The sequence below is a fragment of the Oncorhynchus mykiss genome, chromosome 20 (assembly GCF_057628025.1).
Source record: "Oncorhynchus mykiss isolate SJ-2025 chromosome 20, ASM5762802v1, whole genome shotgun sequence".
Lineage (NCBI taxonomy): Eukaryota > Metazoa > Chordata > Actinopteri > Salmoniformes > Salmonidae > Oncorhynchus > Oncorhynchus mykiss.
In genome coordinates this window covers 14,776,768-14,801,767 of record NC_143041.1, presented here as the reverse complement: position 1 = coordinate 14,801,767, position 25,000 = coordinate 14,776,768, and the positions used below count along the sequence as shown (strand labels likewise).

General features: G+C 41.5%; 1 long non-coding RNA gene across 1 annotated transcript in view; it reads right to left on the bottom strand.

Moving 5' to 3' along the window:
* Positions 1 to 23,603, bottom strand: part of LOC110499584 (uncharacterized) — a 31,825-nt gene extending 8,222 nt beyond the window's left edge. The window contains exon 1 of the long non-coding RNA XR_002469981.3: positions 23,248 to 23,603. This is a non-coding gene — a long non-coding RNA (uncharacterized LOC110499584). The remainder of the gene's footprint in view (positions 1 to 23,247) is intronic.
* Between the last annotated feature and the right edge of the window lie 1,397 nt (positions 23,604 to 25,000).

Sequence of the window (25,000 nt, the reverse complement as noted above, 5' to 3'; positions counted from 1 at the left end):
CTGCCATGCAAACTCCATAGACAAACATTGGCAGTAGAATGGCCTTACTGAAGAGCTCAGTGACTTTCACCTGGCGCCGTCGTAGGATGGCACCTTTCCAACAAGTCAGTTCATCAAATTTCTTCCCTGCTACAGCTACACAGGTCAACTGTAAGTGCTGTTATTGTGAAGTTTAAACATTTACCAACAACAACGGCTCAGCCGCGAAGTGGTAGGCCACACAAGCTCACAGAATGGGTCCACCGAGTGCTGAAGCACGTACAAATTGTCTGTCCTCAGTTCCAACACTCACTACCGAGTTCCAAACTGTCTCTGGAAGCAAAATCAGCACAAGTGCTTCTATAGCAGAGCAGCCGCACAAAATCCTAAAATCACCATGTGCATTGCCAAGCGTCGGATGGAGTGGTGTAGCTCACCGCCATTGGACACTGCAGTAGAAATGCTTTCTCTGGAGTAATGAGTCACTATTCACCATCTGGAAGTCTGACGGACGAGTCTGGGTTTGGCGGATGCCAGGAGATTTCTACCTGACCAAATGCATAGTGTCAACTGTAAAGTTTGGTGGAAGAGGAACAATAGTCTGGGGCTGTTTTTCATGGGTCGGGCTAGGCCCCTTAGTTCCAGTGAAGGTAAATCTTAACACTACAGCATACAATGACATTCTAGACAATTCTGTGCTTCCAACTTTGTGGCAACAGTTTGGGAAGGCCCTTTCCTCATTTAGCATGATAATGCCCCCATGCACTAAGCGAGGTCCATACAGAGATGGTTTGTCGAGATCAGTGTGGAAGAACTTGACTGGCCTGCACAGAGTCCTGACCTCAACCCCATCGAACCCCTTTAGGATGAATTGGAACGCCTACAGCGAGCCAGGCCTAAATCGCCCAACATCAGTGTCCGACCTCACTAATGCTCTTGTAGCTGAAAGGAAGCAAGTCCCCGCAGCAATGTTCCCACGTCTAATGGAAAGCCTTCCCAGAGGAGTGGAGGCTGTTATAGCAGCAAAGGGTGGACCAACTCCATATTTATGCCCATGATTTTGGAATGAGATGTTCCACAAGCATCTTTTGGCCATGTAGTGGATGTTAAGTAGACAGCATGGGACAATAGTGTCAGCGGCCTTACACACAACATCACATCACACTAGCAGAGGAACGTTATCAATGAAACGTCACAATGCGGTGCAGAGTGTTAGATTTGGCTGCTTCAAGGCAAGGAGACCCCCGGCTCTGCTAAAACCATTGACAACTATGTGCTGTTTTCAAGGGGATGTTAAATAAGTGTTAGCACTCTTTGGTTTTAATTTCATTACCTCTTGAAGAGCCTAGTCAGAACTACATATTTACGATGATTCCATATTTAGCATTCAGTAACTGCATGCTTTTCATTTGTATTTGTATTTTTTAAATGTATTAACCTTTATTTAACTAGGCAAGTCAGTTAAGAACAAATTCTTATTTTACAAGGACGGCCAACCCCGGCCAAACCCTCCCCTAACCCGGACGAAGCTGGGCCAATTGTGCGCCGCCCTATGGGACTCCCGATCACGGCCAGTTGTGATACAGCCTGGGATTGATCATGTTGTTCAAGTGAATGGAGGTTATCCATTTTGGTATGCTAGCTAGCGAAGCAAACAATGTGTAATTTACTGTAGCTTGCTTTATCAGAGATAAGGCTTTTGGAAAAAGCTTGACATTGACATGTCCTCGTCCTGGTAAAGTTGTCAGTCGGACTACTGTCGTCACCACTATAGATGGCATCAAATCAAACAATATCTGGATATACTGTACCCATCTAGTTTATTCCCTGAAAAGCTTGTTAACTTGCCATATTGACGGAATCTGTTATTAGCTAGGTCGCCAACTATTAATCAATGTGGCCAATCATGCAGCAATCATGATTAACCACTCAAAAACAATGTTGAAAAGGGTATAATTTTAGCTAACTTCACTAGGTAGGCCTTCGTTGGTTGGAGAAAAAAGGACATTATGTCTACTTACCACTATGTTTAGCCAACTGTACAAGGTTTCTACCAGTAGCTTGCAAAGTAAACATTATCAGCTAACATTACATCGGCAAATGCTGCTGCTTGACAGGCAGAGCCCATGAAGGACAGGAAATGAACCTAAACCACTCATGCTTGTCAGGTATAGTTTACTTTTTGTTATCACGAAAGAATCCAATTAATGGTGGCCAATATTGACTGATATCGTGAGGCTCCGCTCACGTATCTGAAGTGACATGATCAATAGATTTTTACTGATCATGAAAAGCAGGCAGTTACTTGCTGTATAGTAGATGATAGAGCTACATGTGCACACTTGTTTTGCATGGAATAACCAGAAATGTGACTATTCTCTTCCGAGGTGATGATATTACAACTAAATAGTTAACATTTGTTTAACGATCCCTTGAAAACAGCACGCAGTTGTCAATTGTTTTACCTGAGCTGGGGGACTCCTTGCCCCCCCCCAACAGGCAAATTGAACGCTCTGCGCCTTATTGTGACGCTTTATTGAAAACGACATATTAGCAATATAGTAAACAAACATTAGTCATTGTATAAACTGTTTCTATTGGTGAGGAAGAACTATGTTTTTATACAAGATGAGCAATAAGACACTGCCTTGACGTGAGTTCAGGCTAATAAAGAACTTCGAAACAAATCAAATGTTTTTCGTCACATGCTTCGTAAACAACAGGTGTGAAATAACAGTGAAACGCTTACTTACGGGACCTTGTCAACAATGCAGAGAGGAAGAGAATAATAATAGAAAAGTAAAACACCTAATAATAGATACACAATAACTGGTCTAAGGGGTACCAATACCTAGTCGATGTGCATGGGGGCGAGGTAATTGAGGTAGATAAGTGCAGTACATATCACTAGGAATAAAGGGACAGATACTAAACCGTAGCAGCAGCGTATGTGATGAATCAAAAAAGTTTGTGCAAAAAAAGGGTCAATGGACATAGTCCGGTTAGCTATTTGATTAACTATTTAGCAATCTTACGGCTTCAGGGTAGAAGCTGTTCAGGGTCCTGTTGGTTCCAGACTTGGTGCATCAGTACTGCTTTCCGTGCGGTCGCAGAGAGAACAGTTTATGACTTGAGTGGCTGGAATCTTTGACAATTTTTAGGGCCTTCCTCTGACACTGCCTGGTACAGAGGTCCTGGATGGCAGGGAGCTCGGCCCTGGTGATGTACTGAGTCATCTGCACTACCCTCTGTAGCGCCTTGCGGTCGTAAACCAAGCAGTTGCCATACCAAGCGCTGATCCAGCCAGATGTTGTGCCATCTTCGCGACGGTGTTGGTGTGTTTGGACCATAATCAATGAATCAAATGTATTTAAAAAGCTCTTCTTACATCAGCTGATGTCACAAAGTGCTGTACAGAAACCCAGCCTAAAACCCCAAACAGCAGGCAATGCAGGTGTAGAAGCACCGTATAGATCCTCAGTGATGTGGACACTAAGTGATGAGGAACTAATTCTATATCAATGGTTTATTGCATGATAAATCCATGATAATCGAAAACTTCAACAAGCATTTCTCAACGGCTGGCCATGCCTTCCTCCTGGCTACTCCAACCTCGGCCAACAGCTCCGCCCCCCCCTGCAGCTACTCGCCCAAGCCTCCCCAGCTTCTCCTTTACCCAAATCCAGATAGCAGATGTTCTGAAAGAGCTGCAAAACCTGGATCCGTACAAATCAGCTGAGCTTGACAATCTGGACCCTCTATTTCTGAAACTATCCGCCGCCATTGTCGCAACCACTATTACCAGCCTTTTCAACCTCTCTTTCATATCGTCTGAGATCCCCAAGGATTGGAAAGCTGCCGTTGTCATCCCCCTCTTCAAAGGGGGAGACACCCTGGACCCAAACTGTTACAGACCTATATCCATCGTGCCCTGCCTATCTAAGGTCTTCGAAAGCCAAGTCAACAAACAGATCACTGACCATCTCGAATCCCACCGTACCTTCTCCGCTGTGCAATCTGGTTTCCGAGCCGGTCACGGATGCACCTCAGCCACACTCAAGGTACTAAACAATATCATAACCGCCATCGATAAAAGACAGTACTGTGCAGCCGTCTTCATCGACCTAGCCAAGGTTTGACTCTGTCAATCACCATATTCTTATCGGCAGACTCAGTAGCCTCGGTTTTTCCAATGATTGCCTTGCCTGGTTCACCAACTACTTTGCAGACAGAGTTCAGTGTGTCAAATTGGAGTGCATGTTGTCCGGTCCTCTGGCAGTCTATGGCGGTGCCACAAGGTTCAATTCTCGGGCCGACTCTTTTCTCTGCATATATCAATGATGTTGCGCTTGCTGCGGGCGATTCCCTGATCCACCTCTACGCAGACGACACCATCCTGTATACTTCTGGCCCTTCCTTGGACACTGTGCTATCTAACCTCCAAACAAGCTTCAATGCCATACAACACTCTTTCCGTGGTCTCCAACTGCTCTTAAACGCTAGTAAAACCAAATGCATGCTTTTCAACCGTTCGCTGCCTGCACCCGCACGCCCGACTAGCATCACCACCCTGGATGGTTCCGACCTAGAATATGTGGACATCTATAAGTACATAGGTGTCTGGCTAGACTGTAAACTCTCCTTCCAGACTCATATCAAACATCTCCAATCTAAAATCAAATCTAGAGCCGGCTTTCTAACAAAGCCTCCTTCACTCACGCCGCCAAACTTACCCTAGTAAAACTGACTATCCTACCGATCCTCAACTTCGGCGATGTCATCTACAAAATTGCTTCCAATACTCTACTCAGCAAACTGGATGCAGTTTATCACAGTGCCATCCGTTTTGTTACTAAAGCACCTTCCACCACCCACCACTGCGACCTGTATGCTCTAGTCGGCTGGCCCTCGCTACATATTCGTCGCCAGACCCACTGGCTCCAGGTCATCTACATCTATAAAATTCAAGATAGTTGGGAAAAGATTTGTGTTGTCCCAATGACATGGCCACAATAATAATAATAATGGCCTGTTTTGCATGTTATTTTGTCATTAGTTTGTGTTACATATTAGTATGCAAACAATAAATAAATAAAAATCTTAAAATATAGTTAAAAAAGCTGCATACAAACATGGTCTCTTTCTTGAGTAAGGCAGCTCCAAAATGTAGGTGCTTCAGCCAAGCTCAGTGCTTTCTGTGGTAGCCAGAAAAATAACAGATTATAGGCGTTGGTAATCTTCTCTAGTTGCGCCGTGATTGGCTCAGTGTTCTGCCAGTCATTGGGATGCTACGTCACCTCAGAATCTACAGGGAGAGATAGGCAAAAATCACGTTATATCTACCATAGCTTTGATTGGAATGATCAGGTCAACATCATACTTTCAAAATATAGCTAGACAAGCACTCATCATCATCATGAATCTTTACAATCTACTGCCAAATTTTTTTCAATCCTTGTCATATGCTGAGTAATTGTATCGGTGCTTATTGGCCATTAGACATATACATTACACAATGAGTTGGAAATCACAAATTCAACAATGTATGGTTCAGAAGGGATCAGTGGCTGCCTGTTGCAAAGCAATCACTATTTTGCTTCCTCTGCCTGATTTTCGGTAGAGAGGGTGTGTGGTCCAAGTCTGGGTTTAATGATTAAAAACATCTATCTGAAAGGGTCTCTTTTCCAAGCTTAAAAGGATAATCATTCACACGCAACACCAGAATAGGTTGAATGCATTGGCCATGCTGTCAATCAATCCAGCATGACTTCTGCCGCATTCAGACCACTGTGCCACTTGGGAGGCTGGGAAAATATGTTTTGAATGGTCATCCAACTCGGAATTCCAAGTCGGGAACTCAGGCCTCTTTCTAGAGCTCTGACTTTCCGACCTGAAGATCACTGATGTCATGATTCAACCTAGTTTTGCCAGTTGTCTTGAAAGGATCATACATTCAGAGAATGCAAGACTTTGATGACACATTTTTGCACAATAAGGACCGCCGCACCACCTTCCTGTTCAAGTGAGCACAGCACAACAACTGTAAGTCACAAAATACACTACACGACCAAAAGTATGTGGACACCTGCTCGTCGAACATCTCATTTCAAAATCATGGGCATTAATATGGAATTGGTCCCCCCATTGCTGCTATAACAGCCTCTACTCTTCTGGGAAGGCTTTCCTCTAGATTGGGCGATTATGCCTGGCTCGCAGTCGGCGTTCCAATTCATCCCAAAGGTGGTTGGTGGGGTTGAGGTCAAGGCTCTGTGCAGGTCAGTCAAGTTCTTCCACACTGATCTTGACAAACCATTTCGGTCTGGACCTCACTTTGTCCACAGGGGCATTGTCATGCTGAAACAAGAAAGGACCTTCCCCAAACTAAGGGGCCTAGCCTGATCCATGAAAAAAAAACAGCATTATTCCTCTTCCACCAAACTTTACAGTTGACAATATTCATTGGGGCAGATGGAGTTCTCCATCCACCAAACCCAGATTCGTCATTCAAACTGCCAAATGACGTATTTCCATTGCTCCAGAGTCCAATGGTGGTGAGCTTTACACAATTCCATTTGATGCTTGGCATTGCGCATGGTGATCTAAGGCTTGTTTCGCTGGCTGCTGGGCATGGAATCCAATTTCATGATGCTCCCGACGAACAGTTCTTGTGCTGATGTTGCTTCCAGAGGCAGTATGGAACTCAGTAGTGAGTGTTGTAACAGAGGAGAAACAATTTTTACTCACTTCAGCAATCAGCTGTCCTGTTCTGTAACCTTGTGTGGCCTACCACTTTGCGGCTGAGCCATTGTTACTCCTTGATGTTTTCACTTCACAATAAAAGCACTTACTGTTGACTGGGGCAGCTCTAGCAGGGCAGAAATTTGACGAACTGACTCGTTGGAAAAGTGGCATCCCATGGCGGTACCACGTGAAAGTCACTGAGCTCTTCAGTAAGGCCATTCTACTGCTGTTTGTCTATGGAGATTGCATGGCTGTGTGCTCGATTTTATACACCTGTCAGCAACGGTTGTGGCTGAAATAGACTAATCCACTCATTGGAAGGGGTGTCCACATACACTATATATACAAAAGTATGTCTTGTATGCTGCTGCATAGATGATCGCAACATGCCAGGATATGTATACTGTAGCTAAGAAAGTAATGGTAAGTGTATGTTTTGTAGTAAGCTGTTAGTAGCCCATGTGTGTCACCCTAAGAATTTGGTATCTCAACCACTCAGAACTTAGCCTACTGTTCTGACTTCGTGGTGCACATGTAGCCTATTTTAGAGAAATGAGGTTGGAATGAAGCATTTCATTATTTTGCTTACTTTGTGTAGGCTATTGTATTTATTTAATGTGCTTTTCTCCATAACGAGGGGATAGTATACATGTTTGCCAGTGACAGTCTCTTCTCTTCAGTAAAAGACCCATGTAATTCCAGTTGATATTGTGAGGTCTATATGTCGGTACTGTATATTGTCTTTAAATGTGGATTGTATTTTCCTTCCTTTTTAGACCACATACTCTAGGCCCAATAAAATACTTTGAATGGTAGTCTGACCGTATCTCTCACTCTCGCTCTCTCTGTATATACAGTGGGGAGAACAAGGATTTGATACACTGCCGATTTTGCAGGTTTTTCTTCTTACAAAGAATGTAGAGGTCTGTAATTGTTATCATAGGGACACTACAACTGTGAGAGACGGAATCCAGAAAAAAATCCATAAAATCACATTGTATGATTTTTAAGTAATTAATTTGCATTTTATTGCATGACATAAGTATTTGATCACCTACCAACCAGTAAGAATTCCAGCTCTCACAGACCTGTTAGTTTTTCTTTAAGAAGCCCTCCTGTTCTCCACTCATTACCTGTATTAACTGCACCTGTTTGAACTCGTTAACTGCATAAAAGACACCTGTCCACACACTCAATCAAACAGACTCCAACCTCTCCACAATGGCCAAGACCAGTGCGCTGTGTAAGGACATCAGGGATAAAATTGTAGACCGGCAAAAGGCTGAGATGGGCTACAGGACAATAGGCAAGCAGCTTGGTGAGAAGGCAACAACTGTTGGTGAAATTATTAGAAAATGGAAGAAGTTCGAGATGACGGTCAATCACCCTCGGTCTGGGGCTCCATGCAAGATCTCACCTCGAGGGGCATCAATGATCATGAGGAAGGTGAGGGATCAGCCCAGAACTACAAGGCAGGACCTGGTCAATGACCTGAAGAGAGCTGGGACCACAGTCTCAAAGAAAACCATTAGTAACACACTATTCCGTCATGGATTAAAATCCTGCAGCGCACGCAAGGTCCCCCTGCTCAAGCCAGCTCATGTCCAGGCCCGTCTGAAGTTTGCCAATGACCATCTGGATGATCCAGAGGAGGAATGGGAGAAGGTCATGTGGTCTGATGAGACAAAAATAGAGCTTTTTGGTCTAAACTCCACTCACCTTGTTTGGAGGAAGAAGAAGGATGAGTACAACCCCAAGAACACCATCCCAACAGTGAAGCATGGAGGTGGAAACAAAGGGGACAGGACGACTGCACCGTATTGAGGGAAGGATGGATGGGGCCATGTATCGCGAGATCTTGGCCAACAACCTCCTTCCCTCAGTAAGAGCATTGAAAATGGGTTGTGGCTGGGTCTTCCAGCATGACAACGACCTGAAACACACAGCCAGGGCAACTAAGGAGTGGCTCCATAAGAAGCATCTCAAGGTCCTGGAGTGGCCTAGCCAGTCTCCAGACCTGAACCCAATAGAAAATCTTTGGAGGGAGCTGAAAGTCCGTATTGCCCACCGACAGCCCCGAAACCTGAAGGATCTGGAGAAGGTCTGTATTGAGGAGTGGGCCAAAATCCCTGCTGCAGTGTGCAAACCTGGTCAAGAACTACAGGAAACGTATGATCTCTGTAATTGCAAAGAAAGGTTTCTGTACCAAATATTAAGTTCAGCTTTTCTGATGTATCAAATACTTATGTCATGCAATAAAATGCAAATTAATTACTTAAAGATCATACAATGTGATTTTCTGGATTTTTGTTTTAGATACCGTCTTTCACAGTTGAAGTGTACCTATAATACAAATTACAGACCTCTATATGCTTTGTAAGGAGGAAACACTGCTGACTTAGCAGGTTATCAAATACTTGTTCTCCCCACTGTATCTGGTGACTTAAAGAAGAGTAACGTTAAGGCCTCAACATCTTGCTGAATTTATCTGAACTAGCATCTACATTTCTGTCAGTGTCCATTTTGAAAGTGTTGAATGTAGGTCTACCTCGCCGCAGCTCGTTTGCTTGCGATTGCTTATACTTAGAGTTCAGCATTAATGATATAAGAACAAACATGATGAATTTACTGTTTGTATGTCGGCATTCGTCATTTTTAAGGACAATTTGGTTCCTATTGAGAAACGCAAATCCACAAGGAGTCCGTAGAAGCCATATTTATTTAAGCAAGTCATCCATATCAGCTATGGTTTTTAAAAAAGGCAGTAAATGAGGCTGAATGAACTATTTCGCTGCCAGACAAGGCTCCGCTGATAGCCAGGTGTAGCGGTGGTAAGGATTCAACCCATGGTGCTGAAGGAAAGCTCTGCTGTTGGGACAGCTTTATGTAGGCCCTAACAGTTTTGGGGCACCGTTTGTCAGCGTTATAGTGCAATTAATGTATTGTTTGGTGTTGTGTTGTGTAGTTTCTTGTGTAGTGGCTTATACAAAAAAGTACCTCATACCTATGGTAAAATATGGTGATGCATACAGTATTTGATGTTATGGGGCTATATTGCTTCCACTGGTCTCGTGGCCCTTGTTAAGGTCAATGACATCATGAACTTTACTAGATACCAGGACATTTTTGTAAAAACTTGTCTGCCTCTGCCAGGAGGACAACACTTGGCCACAAATCAATCTTCCACCAAGACAATAACCCCAAGCACCCATCAACATCCACAAGGAAATGGTTAATTGACCACAAAATCAACATTTTGTAATGGCCATCTCAGTCGCTGGACTTGAACCCCATTGAAAGCCTGTGGTTAGAATGGAAGAGGGCAATCCATAAGTGCCGACAAAGGATATCAAGGCTCTGGAAAGATGCTGTATGGAGGAATTGGTCTAAGATCCCTTCCAATGTGTTCTCCAATGTCAATACATTTGAGAAAAAGGTTCAGCGTTATCTTCACAGGGGTAGGGTGCTGGAGTCCTGAAAATAGGTGTGCCTATAATTTTGATTATTACAAATAAAATTGTAAAACTTGTTAAACAAAATCATTTTCCCTGAGCAATTGTATTAGTATAAAATAATTGTCAACTTGTTTTGAGCATGCAATATAGCTCAGTATATATATTAGTATTATTTATTTTATACAGGCTGTTTTGCTCATATTTATTAAGGTTGCCAATAGTTTTGGACCTGACTGATATCACGATCACATTTGTGTGTTTCGCTACTTGCCTTGAATTCCAGAAAGTTTCAGAGGGAATAATATGAAAGAGAGTGAGTAATGAAACAAGACCAAAATGAATAAAAACACACAGCACCCTATAGATTATCACATCCCACTCTAAGCCAACGCAATCAAAGACTGGAACACACGAAATATGCAACAAACGGATTTGGAAGAAGACACAAGGGGATTGAGTTGTGAACTCCTGTGGGTAGGAAGGGATCTGTGAAGGCCGATGTAGGTATAAACACAACGATGAAGAGGGCCTTGCTAAGTGGATGGATGGAGACAGATGGTAGGGTGCAGGTCTGGGTGTAGGGTGCAGAGGGAGGGCTCTAGGGCTTCAAAGGTATGTAGGGGACATGGTGTAGAGGGCACAACATGCTAGAGTATTGCTTGGGAAACAGATGGTAGAATCAGGTAGAATTTAGGAGAAGTGGAGAAGAGAGGGAGTGAAGGATGAGAGGAGAGTGAAGCGAGGGGGATCACGAGAGAAGGGAACAAGCAGAATAGAACAGAAGATTACCAAAGAAATCTACAGGGAATGTTTTCTCATCAATATATTTGAATAGGGGCTTGTTTATCGATTGTGTTCCAGCAATATTTTTGGGCGGTTCCACAGGCATTTGTGATCTATAGTCATGTCTATAGGCTTCAAGCGATTCTAGTTCCCAACTCCAGTCCTTTAGTACCCCCAACAGTACAGATTTTTGATGTAGCCCTTAATGAGTTGAATCATGTATGTTTCTTGGTGGCTACAACAAAAACGAGTGCTGTTGGTGGTACTGGAGGACCGGGGTTGGAAACCACGGCAAGTGATCACCCAATAAAACCACATGACTCCGGCCATTGATTCACACGTTCATGGTCAAATAGCATGAGTCATCCTAGAGCATGTAGAATATGCCTAACATCCCTCTACAAACAGATGCTATGAGTCATGTCCCTGCCAATCTGACGAGTCAATTTTCTTCTTGTCTTTATTGCATATGTATTACATTTATAAAAAGGTGCATCATTCCTACATGGATGTCTCTCTCTGAGCTAGGTAGTTGCCATCCAGGTTACAGGAGGTTAAGTGTCCAGTAACACAGAACTCTCCAGCATCCATCTCTCACACAGCAGGAGGACTGACCACCTGATATGCGGACTGCCGAGAGATAATGATCCCACGCTGTGCCCTCGGTACGTGTGTGGTGTTGTGTGGGTGTGTGTGGGCAGTGATTTGTTGACCAATTTAACAGAAAGACCTCTGTTAGGTGGACATACCAGCATTTGTAGAATACCTTCCTAAAAAACATCCTGACATTTTTCATTTATTAAATTGCATTAAAACGTCTTATCGATTGGTGGTAAGATGGCTGCAATTATTTATGTTGTGTATGTGTCTTTGAGTCCACGAGATGAGTAGCTATTGCTTAGGACAATATTTCCATTACATCTGTATTTCCATTACAACTTTGGAGTAATAATAATATAAATCTGTGATATTTCACTCATGAAATGGCTCTGTCCAAATGTTGAAATAGTATATAAGCAAGTATGCTTTTAGGTCAACACAAGGAAGAATGTTCTCAGAAACTAAATTCTGCTTTATTTTCCCAGCCTGTACACAGTGTACAGAGAGTGCAGTGAGGCTCCATTATCTTCTAATCACACCTCTCTATAAGAGCTCTCTCACAACACAACTTTTATATTTCAAGATACAATAAGTCAATAAACAGAGTTGTTTGCATTAGCACAATTGATATTGTGGCCCTCTGTAGCAGATTGTTGTAATTATATTACTCTGCATAATCCCAGAATATGTCCTTAGTGTTCACAGGTTGAAAACAGATCATCTGCGTGCTGTGTTTTAATCAGACTAAATGTCTGGTATTAAGGTCTAGGTGCGCCAGCTTTGCGTTACTCTGTGTGAATTATCAGCAGGAAATAGGTCAATGTCACCTTACCGCACTAAACCCCTAAATCTGGTGCTACAACAGCCATTTTGTTCTGGTTTGGCCTTGTAAGTCAACAGAGATGGCAACAGGTGAGAAAGGTGCCAGGAGATAGATGAATGTTGCTTGATACGAGACTAAAGACTGGGTGTGCGTGTGTTTATGCAAAGCATGTCCGTACTGTACTATATTTACTTACAGTACATTTGGAAAATATTCAGACCCCTTGAATTTTTCCACATTTTGTTACGTTACAGCTTTTTTCTAAAATGTATTAAATCGTTTTTTCGCCCCTCACCAATCTGCACACAATACCCCATAATGACAAAGGTTCTTGGTCACCTCCCTGACCAAGGCCCGTCTCCCCCAATTGCTCAATTTGGCCAGATGGCCAGCTCTAGGAAGGGTCTTGGTGGTTCCAAACTTCTTCCATTTAAGAATGATGGAGGCCATGGGGAACTTCAATGTTGCAGAAATGTTTTGGCACCCTTCCCCAGATCTGTGCCTCGACACAATCCTGTCTCGGAGCTCTACGGACAATTCCTTCGACCTCATGGCTTGGTTTTAACTGTGAGACCTTATATAGACAGGTGTGTGCCTTTCCAAATCATGTTCAATCATAGCAAAGGGTCTGAATGCTTATGTAAATAAGGTATTTCTGTTTCTGTTTTTTTTGCAAAAAAGTCTAAACCTGTTTTCACTTTGTCATTTTGGGGTATTGTGTGTAGATTGATGAGGATTTCTTATTTATTTCATCCATCTTAGAATAAGAATGTAACGTAACAAAGTATAGAAAAAGTCAAGGGGTCTGAATACTTTCTGAATGCACTGTATGTATAGGACATCTTTATATTTCATTCTTTGTGTAGAAATGATTTGCTTGTCACTGTGGGCTCTGTATGTATCTTGTGTAAAGTCACCAACTATTGTGTGGGTGAGCTGTGTTAATGTATTATATGCAGGAGAACTGTGGCTCTACAAAGCATGTTTGGAGAACGCATTCCAGGAAGACTCTGCTCCCATGGTGCAACCAACAACCACCTGAAATAGTGTCTGTGTGTGTGTGTGTGTGTCTGTGTCTGTGTCTGTGTGTGTGTGTTTGTGTTTGTGTGTGTGTGTGTGTGTGTGTGTGTGTGTGTGTCTTAGCAGTATGGTGCATATCTTTGCATAATCTTTTCAGAATATTCCTACTGCAATCTCGGAGGGCACTTGAAATTACATTTGCTGTCAGGCACACCATCAAAGTGATGCACACGCGCATACATGTAGCCTACCTGCATATGATCTCGCCTCTGTATGACACGAGTCCTTCTGCGAAAGATAACTTTACACCAACCAAATGAGTACTCTGTGTATTTTGTGTGGTGTGGACTGGGGAATAACAATGATTGTATGGGGAATGGTAATTTGGGGTTATAAATGGATGTTGTAGTGCTTGATGATATCTTGCAGTAACCCTATCATCAGATACATTAAATATTCTCACTGTCAATGGAATGATTTAAACAAAAACACAGACATACGTACCTCAAATACTCAATGCACTTATCTTAAATGGAGACGGATGACAACAGCCTGAACTAATGCCCATTATCAAAAAAGGGATCAGTGAAAAAATGTGCGTCAGGCTTCATAATTGAGAAACCACATGCTTCCCCTTTAGTTAAAAGGAAACCTTTAAAACATAATTCCACATCAAACAGGCAAGCCAACAGTGTGGATGATACACTTGTCATTAGCGGTGCTAAGCTGATAAGCACCAGGATGGAGACAGAGTATTTTTAACCCCAACAGCCACCATTTGTTTGATTGACAGATGAGACACAATGTTCATCGGTTTATTTGGCTCTGGAAGGGTGGCGGGGGTCTAGGATAGAACAAAAATGTGGTTTGTACTTTATCTAAAAGGCCACAATTTAGCTGCTATTTACTTGGAAATTGTATGATGAATTGGCTATTACTTAACTTCTTATGGCTTAGATCCCACTAATGGGATTGATATGACAACAGCCAGTGAAAGTGGAGGGCGCCAAATTCAAAACAACAGAAATCTCAAAATTGAAATTCCTCAAACATAGAAGTATTTTACACCATTTTAAAGATAAACTTGTTGTTAATCCAACCACAGTGTCCGATTTCAAAAAGGCTTTACGACGAAAGCACATCAAACGATTATGTTAGGCATGCACCTAGTCACAGAAAAGCACAGCCATTTTGCCAGCCAAAGAGAGGAGTCACAAAAAGCAGAAATAGAGATAAAATTAATCACTAACGTTTGATGATCTTCATCAGATGACACTCATAGGACTTCATGTTACACAATACATGTATGTTTTGTTTGATAAAGTTCATATTTATATCCAAAAATCTCAGTTTACATTGGCGTGTTACGTTCAGTAATGTTTTGCTTCCAAAATATCCGGTGATTTTGCAGAGAGCCACATCAATTTACAGAAATACTCATAATAAACATTGATAAAAGATACAACTGTTATGCATGGAACTTTAGATAAACTTCTCCTTAATGCAACCGCTATGTCAGATTTCAAAAAAGCTTTACCGAAAAAGCACACCATGCAATAATCTGAGTACAGCGCTCAGACAACAAAACAAGCCATACAGATATCAGCCATGTTGTGGAGTCAACAAAGTCAGAAATAGCATAAAATGTTAACAATAAATGTTTGATTTGTTCGATAAAGCCCATAATTTATGTCCAAATACCTCCTTTTTGTTTGCGCGTTTAGTACACAATCCAAACTCACGATGCGCAGGCAGGTCCAGGCAAAAGTTCAGACGATAAGTCATATTACAGTTCGTAGAAACATGTCAAACGAAGTATAGAATCAATCTTTGGGATGTTTTTATCATAAATCTTCAATAATGTGCCAACCAGAGAATTCCTTTGTCTTTAGAAATGCAATGAAACAAAGCTAACTCTCACGTGAGCGCGCGTGATCAGCTCATGCCACTCTGGCAGACCTCTGACTCATTCAGCTCCCATTCCCCCCTCCTTCACAGTAGAAGCATCAAACAAGGTTCTAAAGACTGTTGATATCTATTGGAAGCCTTAGGAAGTGCAATATGACCCCATAGCCACTGTATATTTGATAGGCAATGACTTGAAAAACTAAAAACCTCAGATTTCCCACTTCCTGGTTGGATTTTTTCTCAGGTTTTTGCCTGTCATATGAGTTCTGTTATACTCACAGACATCATTCAAACAGTTTTAGAAACTTCAGAGTGTTTTCTATCCAAATCTACTAATTATATGCGTATTCTAGCTTTTGCGCCTGAGTAGCAGGCAGTTTACTCTGGGCACCTTATTCATCCAAGCTACTCAATACTGCCGCCAGCCACAAGAAGTTAATACCTAAAAATGTCTATTTAGTTTGATTCAACAAGTTTTGAAGACTCGATAAGACAGCCATAACAATGATTATCTTACCAGATGTGTTGAATTATTTTAAGTAACATACTGTCACTAGCCAACACCACCTGCAATTAACAAAGTTTGTTTTGGGGAGAAAATGGTCAAATGCAGTTTGGCATGACTGTCAGAAGTATTTTGAAGTGTTGTAGAGGTGAGGAAATATATTGATGTTTTAAAAGCCCCCTGCTGCATATCTGCAATTGGGTGGCCTCATGAAATTATGGATTTATTTTCTTCTTCTTAATGATGTCCTGTCAACCGAGGAAATGTGTGCCGAACTGAATTCTAAAAGAGAGAAAAGTAAGATGACACTACAGAAGAATGTAGATTCACTGGTCGTGTCCGAATGCCCATACTTGTGTCCTAAATAGTAGTCTGTTTGAGTATGCAGAAAAAATATGTTTTTTTGTACTGTAAGTGACATTTCGAAACTCTAGTGTACTTTAAATACACGGATATCAAACTAATTTCAACTATGACAACAGCTGATCAATTAAATTTGGAAATGCTCTTCCGAAATCAACAAATATCAGGAAACAAAGCAATCGCGCATGACACATTCTCAGTATGCGAAAATATAAAGTTTTGTGTTGTGAATTTTCTAAAATCAAGTATGCTTTAAATGCCAAGATATTGATGCCAGGATGTTTAGGATATTGACTGCTAAATAGCTAATCAAATGGCTACCTGGACAACCTGCATTGACTCTTTTTTTTAACTAACTCTCTTGCACTGACTATGAACACACGCTGGACTCTACCCACACATAACATGCGCACACATGCATACTGACGCCACACACACTTTTACACTCACCACATACACTGCTGCTACAGCTGTCTATTATCTACCTTGTTACCTGTTCACTTTACCCCTACCTATATGTATTTAGCTACCTTTAATGACCTTGTATTCTGCTAATCGACTTGGCACTGGTACTTCTTGTATATAGTCATGTTATTTTTACTCGTTGTTGTTATTCACTTCATTCTTCGTGTCACTCTTTCAGTTTTTTATTTCTTTATCTTCAATTCTGCGTTGCTGGAAAAGGACCCATAAGTAAACATTTCACTGTTAGTCTACTCCTGTTGTTTACGAAACATGCGACTGTTATACTAATTTCGGCTTTCCATGTAGAATTGGCTGCAGACTTTTCGGGAATTTCACAGCCACAATGCATTGGAAGAGGTGTGCTGTAGGTTGTAATAGCTAGATCTCTTCAAGTAAACAACAAAACAACTTGGAAGAGAGTGAATAGAGTAGCTTCTGTGGAGATGTTCAAATGTAAGTCATTTTTGTTCTCCTTAAAATGATCAAATATTTAATCGTAACATTACATCTTTGAAAACAGATCTGCAGCCTGCTGCCTTCCGTGCCTTTAGTTAGTAACGTACTTTAGTAGGACTAGAAGTTATAACTGTTCGAACAGTATAGCTACAGGGTTACTTGCTTGCTGTTGAAAAAATACAGTACGCAGTATGTATGTAATCTTGATGTGCTGTACTTGGCAAATACAGTTTCCCTTTTCTCTGAGAACAATACTTTCCCATCAAATTCCTATGCTTCATGGGCATATTTATGTAAGTGTGAAGATATAAATGTTAGAAAGGTCCAAGTATTCCAGAGAAATGTACTGCGAATGTGTTATATTTATAGCTATTATTTATTAATTTAGTATTTTTGGGGTGGGAGAGTGTGGGACAGTTTGTTCTTCAGGTTCTCAGGTATTATTTTCTACTGTTTTTGGTCCTTTTTTTTAAACCCAAAGTGGATTTCTATTCTCATTGAAAAGTGTTTGTTTATAATTTACAAAAATATTTGATATCGGTACATCTACTGTTGGCCTGTTTCACTTTCTACATTTCAACATAATTTCAAAAAATGCACTGGCACATCTGAGCTATCTTGTTGCAGGTGATTGGTAACCATTAGATAAGTTGAAAGAAAAAAGAAATCTGCACACTACTCTTGCTATTTTCACCTTTTTATTGAGGCCTCTTGGCCTTCAGAGATTTTTGCTTTCCTTAATGAAATAACCCATCTTGGGTATAATACCTATAAACATTACATTTCTATAACGCTTTTCATATTCATCTCAATGTGCATCAAAAGCAAAAAAAACAAGCAATACATTGTCACGAGTAGCCTTGCTATAGTTGGCCAGGTCAACCAATAGAGGCCAAGTCTGAGTGCATGCATCCTCCAAAGATGGATAGGGACAGTTTTTGGCTTGATCAGAAGAAAGTTGTCGTGGAGATGGTTGATGAAAATGGAGTCTGGTGACAATCTTGTAAAGGGCTAGCTACTCTGGGAACCAGCCTGAGTCGTCTAGCCACTGCACTTCGCCTTCACAATGTATGGCACCAAACGTGGGTGATACATCAGCAGCTCTGGGTCCCAGAAAGCTCAACACACACAGCTCAGAGTAGTAGCTAGCCATTCATCCTCATTACGAGCCCTCTGCCTCAGCACTGCATTTCCCTACTGCAGGGTTCCCCAACTGGTGGCCTGTGGGCCTATTTTGGCCCGTGGGTGTTTTTATTTGGCCCCCCAAGTTTTCTGAACAAAATTACATTTTATTTGTTTTTATTTTGTTAGACAGACTGTAAAAGCACCAGGAAGTCCGTTCCAAGTTATTTTAATTTAAGAAATCTGTTTCCAAATATAAGAGAGGCAAGTGTTCGTATACAAATGTAAGCGAGATTTGAAATGACTGTTTAGTCAAACATTATACAGTATTTGTTTGGGCTTCTTGCAGTCAATTTGCAGTCTACAAATTATTTGTAATTATGTTTACATTTCAGTCATTTATCTAGACCGACTTACATGAGCAAATAGGGTTAAGTGCCTTGCTCAAGGGCACATCTTCAGATTGTTCACCTAGTCGGCTAGGGGACTCATACCAGTGACATTTCAATTACTTGCCCAAAACTCTTAACCGCTAGGCTACCTTACCAACCAACCCTGCCTGTTCCGGCCCCCCGATCATCCACTCAAGAAACAAACGTCCCACGACTGAATCTATTTGATGATCCCTGCCCTCATGCATCTCCCTATACTCTCAAGCTTCAGGTGACTCATCAATTGATGCATGCTTAGGCCTACGGTTAACTCAGTTTTACTCCAAATATTTACTTCCAAATGCTAGCTACTTAGCACAACACAGTAGTGAAAGGTCACTGGGTGTGGCTACAGATGATCCTTTCTTCATATGCGAAGCCGTAACTGATGGTGTGTTTAAGACAACAGGGAACTCAGAATGAAACGAGCTCCAACTCTCAATTACAATTCGGAAATTCTGGCATCCTAGAGCGCCAACTTCTCCGACCTGAATATCAATGATGTCACGATTTTTCCCAGTCTGAGCTTGTTTCGTTTACAAGTTCCCTGTTGTCTAGAACACACCAAAAGTAGTATGTTGTGGCCATGGCCACCACCTCACCTCATTCTGTGCTTTTACATTACATTCACCCAATCATAATCAGCATATTTAAATATTGACTGTTCATCCATTCTAAACGGACAAAGGGGCCTAATGGCAGAAGACAAAGCCAAGCAGAAACAACACAAGTTTCAGAAATAGAATATGGGACCCATAAACAAACCATATTGATAATAAATATACAGTATAATAGGCTATATTGAAAATAAAGTATAGGTATAACACATACAGTAGACTATGTATGTTGGAATTGAAATAGATAAAATGACCTGAAGTGGTCAATTTCCATAAGCATATTCTAATTGTGTTTTGACCCATTGTTCTATGGTACGCTTACTAATTTCTATTTTTTATATGGAAATGCAAGGATATAGTCAACATCCAAGTACACAGTATTCTATCAACAGGAAGTGTCTTCAAATGACTGTAGTCTGTCTGGTAGTTAGTAACAGTGAGTTTGTAGAGTACCCAAATTTTACTCTTAGTTCTATGTAAAGTGACTATAATGAAGCAGTGACTGTCTGCAACAGCATGCCTGTTTTCTCTGTGCAGATAATAATGAGAACAGTTAGGACACCGAGTCAGGCTGATGTATTCTGCATTGATCATAATTAGGCCAAATAAATCTTCAGGCATGTTGTATTCTCTACCACTTTCGCTTCTCTGATAATCTGCCTCCTCCAGCCAGCTCTGTCTATCTGTCTCTGAGAAGGTAAAGTCGTTTAAGAAAAAAAAAAATATTGAATCATTTGGCTGTTCTTAATGTGTTGTGATTTGCCCATTAGCAGGCAAGTCGTCCCTCCTAGCGGCTGCATCAATGTAATTAGCAGTATTTCACCTACATAATTTGGATTTCTGAACCGCCAGATCATTGATTGCGCTGCGATCAATGCTTACCTGCGGAAGAATTGCTCAAGTATAGCCTAGACCAGTCCGACAGACTGCCTGATTTGTTTGAAGTGAGGGTGGGTCCCACTGTTTCAGAAGCACATTCAACCTGTCTGTGTTTATGCCCTCCAGGTCTGTCATGCAGAAGAAATGCCAGGCCAGGCAGAGACACAAGAGATTGAACTTCACTGAGTTCGCCCCATTAGTTTGCACTATACAGATGAACGATTTTTCTGTGATCGAATCAACATTATATCAGCCCCTTTTAAACGCAAACAAACCAAAACAAATCTTACTTAGCAAGATTGAGTCCATGGAGGCCGCTGAGGGGAGGACGGCTCATAATAATGGTCGGAATGGAGCGAATGGCATCAAACACATGTGTTTGATGTATTTGATACCATTCCACCTATTCTGCTTCAGCCATTATCACGAGCCCATCCTCCCCAATTGAGGTGCCACCAACCTTGTAACGAGCGTCGTCGTAGGTGGAAGGAGGTGAGGACCAAGGTGCAGCGTGGTAAGTGTCCACATTCTTTAATAAAGTAATTGAACACTGAAGCAATAAACAAAACGACAAACGAACAGTCCTGAATGGTGCTGGAAAAACACTGAACAGAAAATAACCACCCATGAAACCCTGGTGGAAAAAGGCTACCTAAGTATGATTCTCAATCAGAGACGACTAACGACACCTGCCTCTGATTGAGAACCATACTAGGCCGAACACAAAAACCAACATAAAAAAACAAACATAGACTGCCCACCCCAACTCACGCCCTGACCATACTAAAACAAAGACAAAACAAAGGAACTAAGGTCAGAACGTGACAAACCTCTTGTGATTGAGTGGTAGGCAGAGCCAGAGTAGAATCATATTATATTGGCAGGTAGCCCACAAGAGGGTCTTCTTTTATATATATTTTACCTTTATTTAACAAGGCAAGTCAGTTAAGAAAAAAATCTTATTTTTAGTGACCGCCTAGGAACAGTCGATGAACTGCCTGGTTCAGGGGCAGAACCACAGATTTTTTTACCTTGTCAGCTCCGGGATTTGCTCTTGCAACCTTTTGGTTACTAGTCCAACGCTCTAACCACTAGGCTACCTGATTCACAATTTTCAATCACCCGCAAGTGAATGAATGCGTTTTTCAGATCAGAGCTGCGCGTGTGAACATTTCTTCATATTCTTTGCTAGTTAGCAAATTATTTTCCCAATTATAGATCATTTTAGGTCAGCAATGGGGAGTTACTGCTTCCTACAAGAGCACAAAACATGTAGGCTACATTTCAAGCTGTCTTTGAAAAGCCAGTCAGGTAAAAAGCTTATTTCTAAATTAAAGGGTCAGTGTTGTATTTTGAGACAGGCTTGAATATGCAAATAAGCCAATAGGCAGAGGGGTAGCCTACATTAGAGGGAGCATTGTTCGTGTCACTTTCCATTTGCCTGGTTGGCTGTCTGGTATAGCACTGCGCAGAAGCGGAACCCTCTGCTTAGTTCTGTCATCTGGCCACAAATGCCTCTTGCCTGACACGGAAAATTCAAGTTGACCTATAATCGATCATCTGTGATGCTCTTGCAGGCTGTGTGGCTGGAAACACACACAGATCACACACACTACACACACTACACACACTACACACACTACACACACTACACACACTACACACACGACACACACACACACACACACACACACACACACACACACACACACACACACACACACACACACACACACACACACACACAGCTGCTGAACTCTGGGTAGTAGCCAGGAAATGGCCCAGGTCCTCTTCCTCCTCAATCACTCCACTGACCTTGGCATGTGTAGCCACACAGCTGCCTCTCTCTCTTTCACTCTTTCTCTCTCTTACTCATTATTTCACTCTCCACTCACCGATCTAATGGCCTCCGTGGAAATCACATTACCGTTCTTGGAATGGTGTCAGGTGAAGCATTCCAGGTCAGATGAGAGGGGAGTGGGGAAGCGACTTGTTTACAGTTTCCATTCAACACCACCACGCATGTACATACTCAGTGCCTCAGACACACATGCATTTACAGATATCAACCCTCCAGTGCCTTCAGAAAGTATTCATACCCCTTAACTTATTCCACATTTTGTTGTGTTTATAGCCTGAATTCAAAATTTATTAAATATGCTTTTTTTTCACAACCATCTACACACAATACCCCATAATGACAGAGTGAAAACGTTTTTAGAAATGTTTGAAAAATGTATTGGAAATTAAATACAGATATCTAATTTACATAAGTATTCAAAACCATTATACAGTGTCAAGAAAAAGTATGTGAACCCTTGGAATTATCTGGATTCCTGCATGAATTGGTCATAAAATGTTATCTAATCTCACAGCAATAGACAAACACAGTGTCCTTGAACTAAGAACACACTAATTATTGTATTTTTCTTACAGCAGGTAAAACAGCAGGTATTCCCCAAACTGGCAATGGCAATGCCGTCAGGGATAAGGCAAAAATAAATGTGATTCACATTTAGAAAATTAAAAAAAAAAAATTATTCACATTTTCAAACAGTACATTTAGCATTCAGCGAAATAACAAGACAATGTCAAATACAGGTAGCCTGGTCAAAAAATTTACATCCAAATCACATTAACTGTTACTCTCTAGCGGGAAACCTTCACTCTTGCGCAGACATTTAGAAATAAGACATGACAATTAGACAAATAACCCACAGGAGTTTTTTGAATGAGAATAAAGACTACTTTTGAGTAGTAAGACATGCATAAAAGCAACAGATATCATTAATTATGGAGGTGATCCCTGCAGAGGGACCGCTCAGCGGAATTTTCAGAGCGCCACCTATAGTACTTTACTTAGTACTCGTTAAATCTCAAACTTTCATTAAAATACACATGCCAGGTACTGAATTAAAGCTACACTCGTCGTGAATCTAGCCACCAAGTCAGATTTGTAAAATGCTTTTCGGCGAAAGCATGAGAAGCTATTATCTGATAGCATGCACCCCCCAAAATACCAGCACGACACGTAAACAACAGATTTTGAGGTAGCCGGCGCTACCCAAAACGCAGAAATAAAATATAAAACATTCATTACCTTGGACGAGCTTCTTTGTTGGCACTCCTATATGTCCCATAAACATCACAATTGGGTCTTTTTCCCGATTAAATCCGTCATTGTATACCCAAAATGTAATTTGCTGAAGGCCAGTCTGATGCTGCAAAAAGTCCATTTACAAGACGCAACGTCACTTTTTAAAATTGCAAAAGTCGCCTATAAACTTTTACAAATCACTTCAAACGACGTTTCTAAACCAACTTTAGGTATTAATAAACGTTAATGATGTATCAAATTGATCACGGGGCGATCTGTATTCGATAGCAGCAAGTCTGGAAAACATCGTCCATTTTTTTCCGTTTCACAACATCCTGTGGTGGGTCAGAGGAAGGGAGGGGTCTATTTGTGTTGCAACCAGGGATAAATGATTCTGATATTGATAGCAATGGTGACATCGTGTGGAAGCTGTAGGCGTTTACAGGGGGTTTGCATATATTTTCCCTCGTCTTAAACAATCGATTGAATGGCGGATGAATATTTTTTGTTTGTTTTTGGTGAACAGTTTTACCAGGGATTTTTACTCCTAAACACGTTCTGTTATAGCCACAGTCCCGATTTAACCAGTTTTAGAAACTTCAGAGTGTTTTCTATCCACACATACTTATCATATGCATATACTATATTCCTGGCATGAGTAGCAGGACTTTGAAATGTTGCGCGATTTTTAACAAAAAGCTGCGAAAATTCGCATCATCCATAACAGGTTTTAATGAGAAGGGGCTAGAAGCGTCTTATATGGTGAGCTGTGGTTACGACAGGCAAGTCCCATACTATTGTGGACTAAATTCTTCCTGCTGCAGCAGATATGGCTGAGACAATGCTGGGGTAAAAGTCCAAAAAAACTATGCAGACAATGTCTTCATCAAACAACACTGTTTCATGACGCACAAGTGACATGGCAGGAGATGTTTTGAAACAATTACTGCTTCATATACAAGCCAGTGAATTCAATGCGTTACAGCTGGATGAGACGTGGTCAACAGACGTGGCGGGCCTGGCACATCTCCTGGTATATGTCCATTATGTTTATGGGGGGTTAATTAAGGAAGACATCCTCTTCTGCAAACCACTGGAAACCAGGACAACATGAGAGGATATATTTAGAGTACTGGGCAGCTTTGTGCCATCAAATGGACTTTGGTTGTCAAGATATGTTGGTATCTGTACTGATGGCGCAAAAGCCAAAACAGGGAGACATAGTGGAGTGGTAACACGCGTGCAAGCAGTTGCTCCCGATGCCACTTGGGTACACTGCAGCATCCACCAAGAGACTCTTGCTGCCAAGGGAATGCCTGACAGCTTGAAAGATGTTTTGGACACTACAGTGAAAATGGTTAACTTTATTAAAGCAAGGCCCCTGAACGCTTGTGTATTTTCTGCACTATGCAATGATATGGGCAGCGACCATGCAACACTTTTACAACTGAGCTGGTCATCAAGGGGTAAAGTATTGACACCATTTTTTAAATTGAGAGACATGATTAAAGTTTTCTTGCCTGACCGCTTGCATGATGACAAATTTGTCACACGACTGGCCTATCTGGGTGATGTTTTTCCTCACCTGAATGATCTGAATCTAGGATTACAGGGACTCTCCGCAACATTATTCAATGTGTGGGAAAAAATTGAGGCTATGATTAAGAAGTTGGAGCTCTTCTCTGTCTGCATTAACAAACACAACAGAAAGGTCTTTGCATCATTGTAGGATTTTTTTGTGTCCAAATGAACTCAA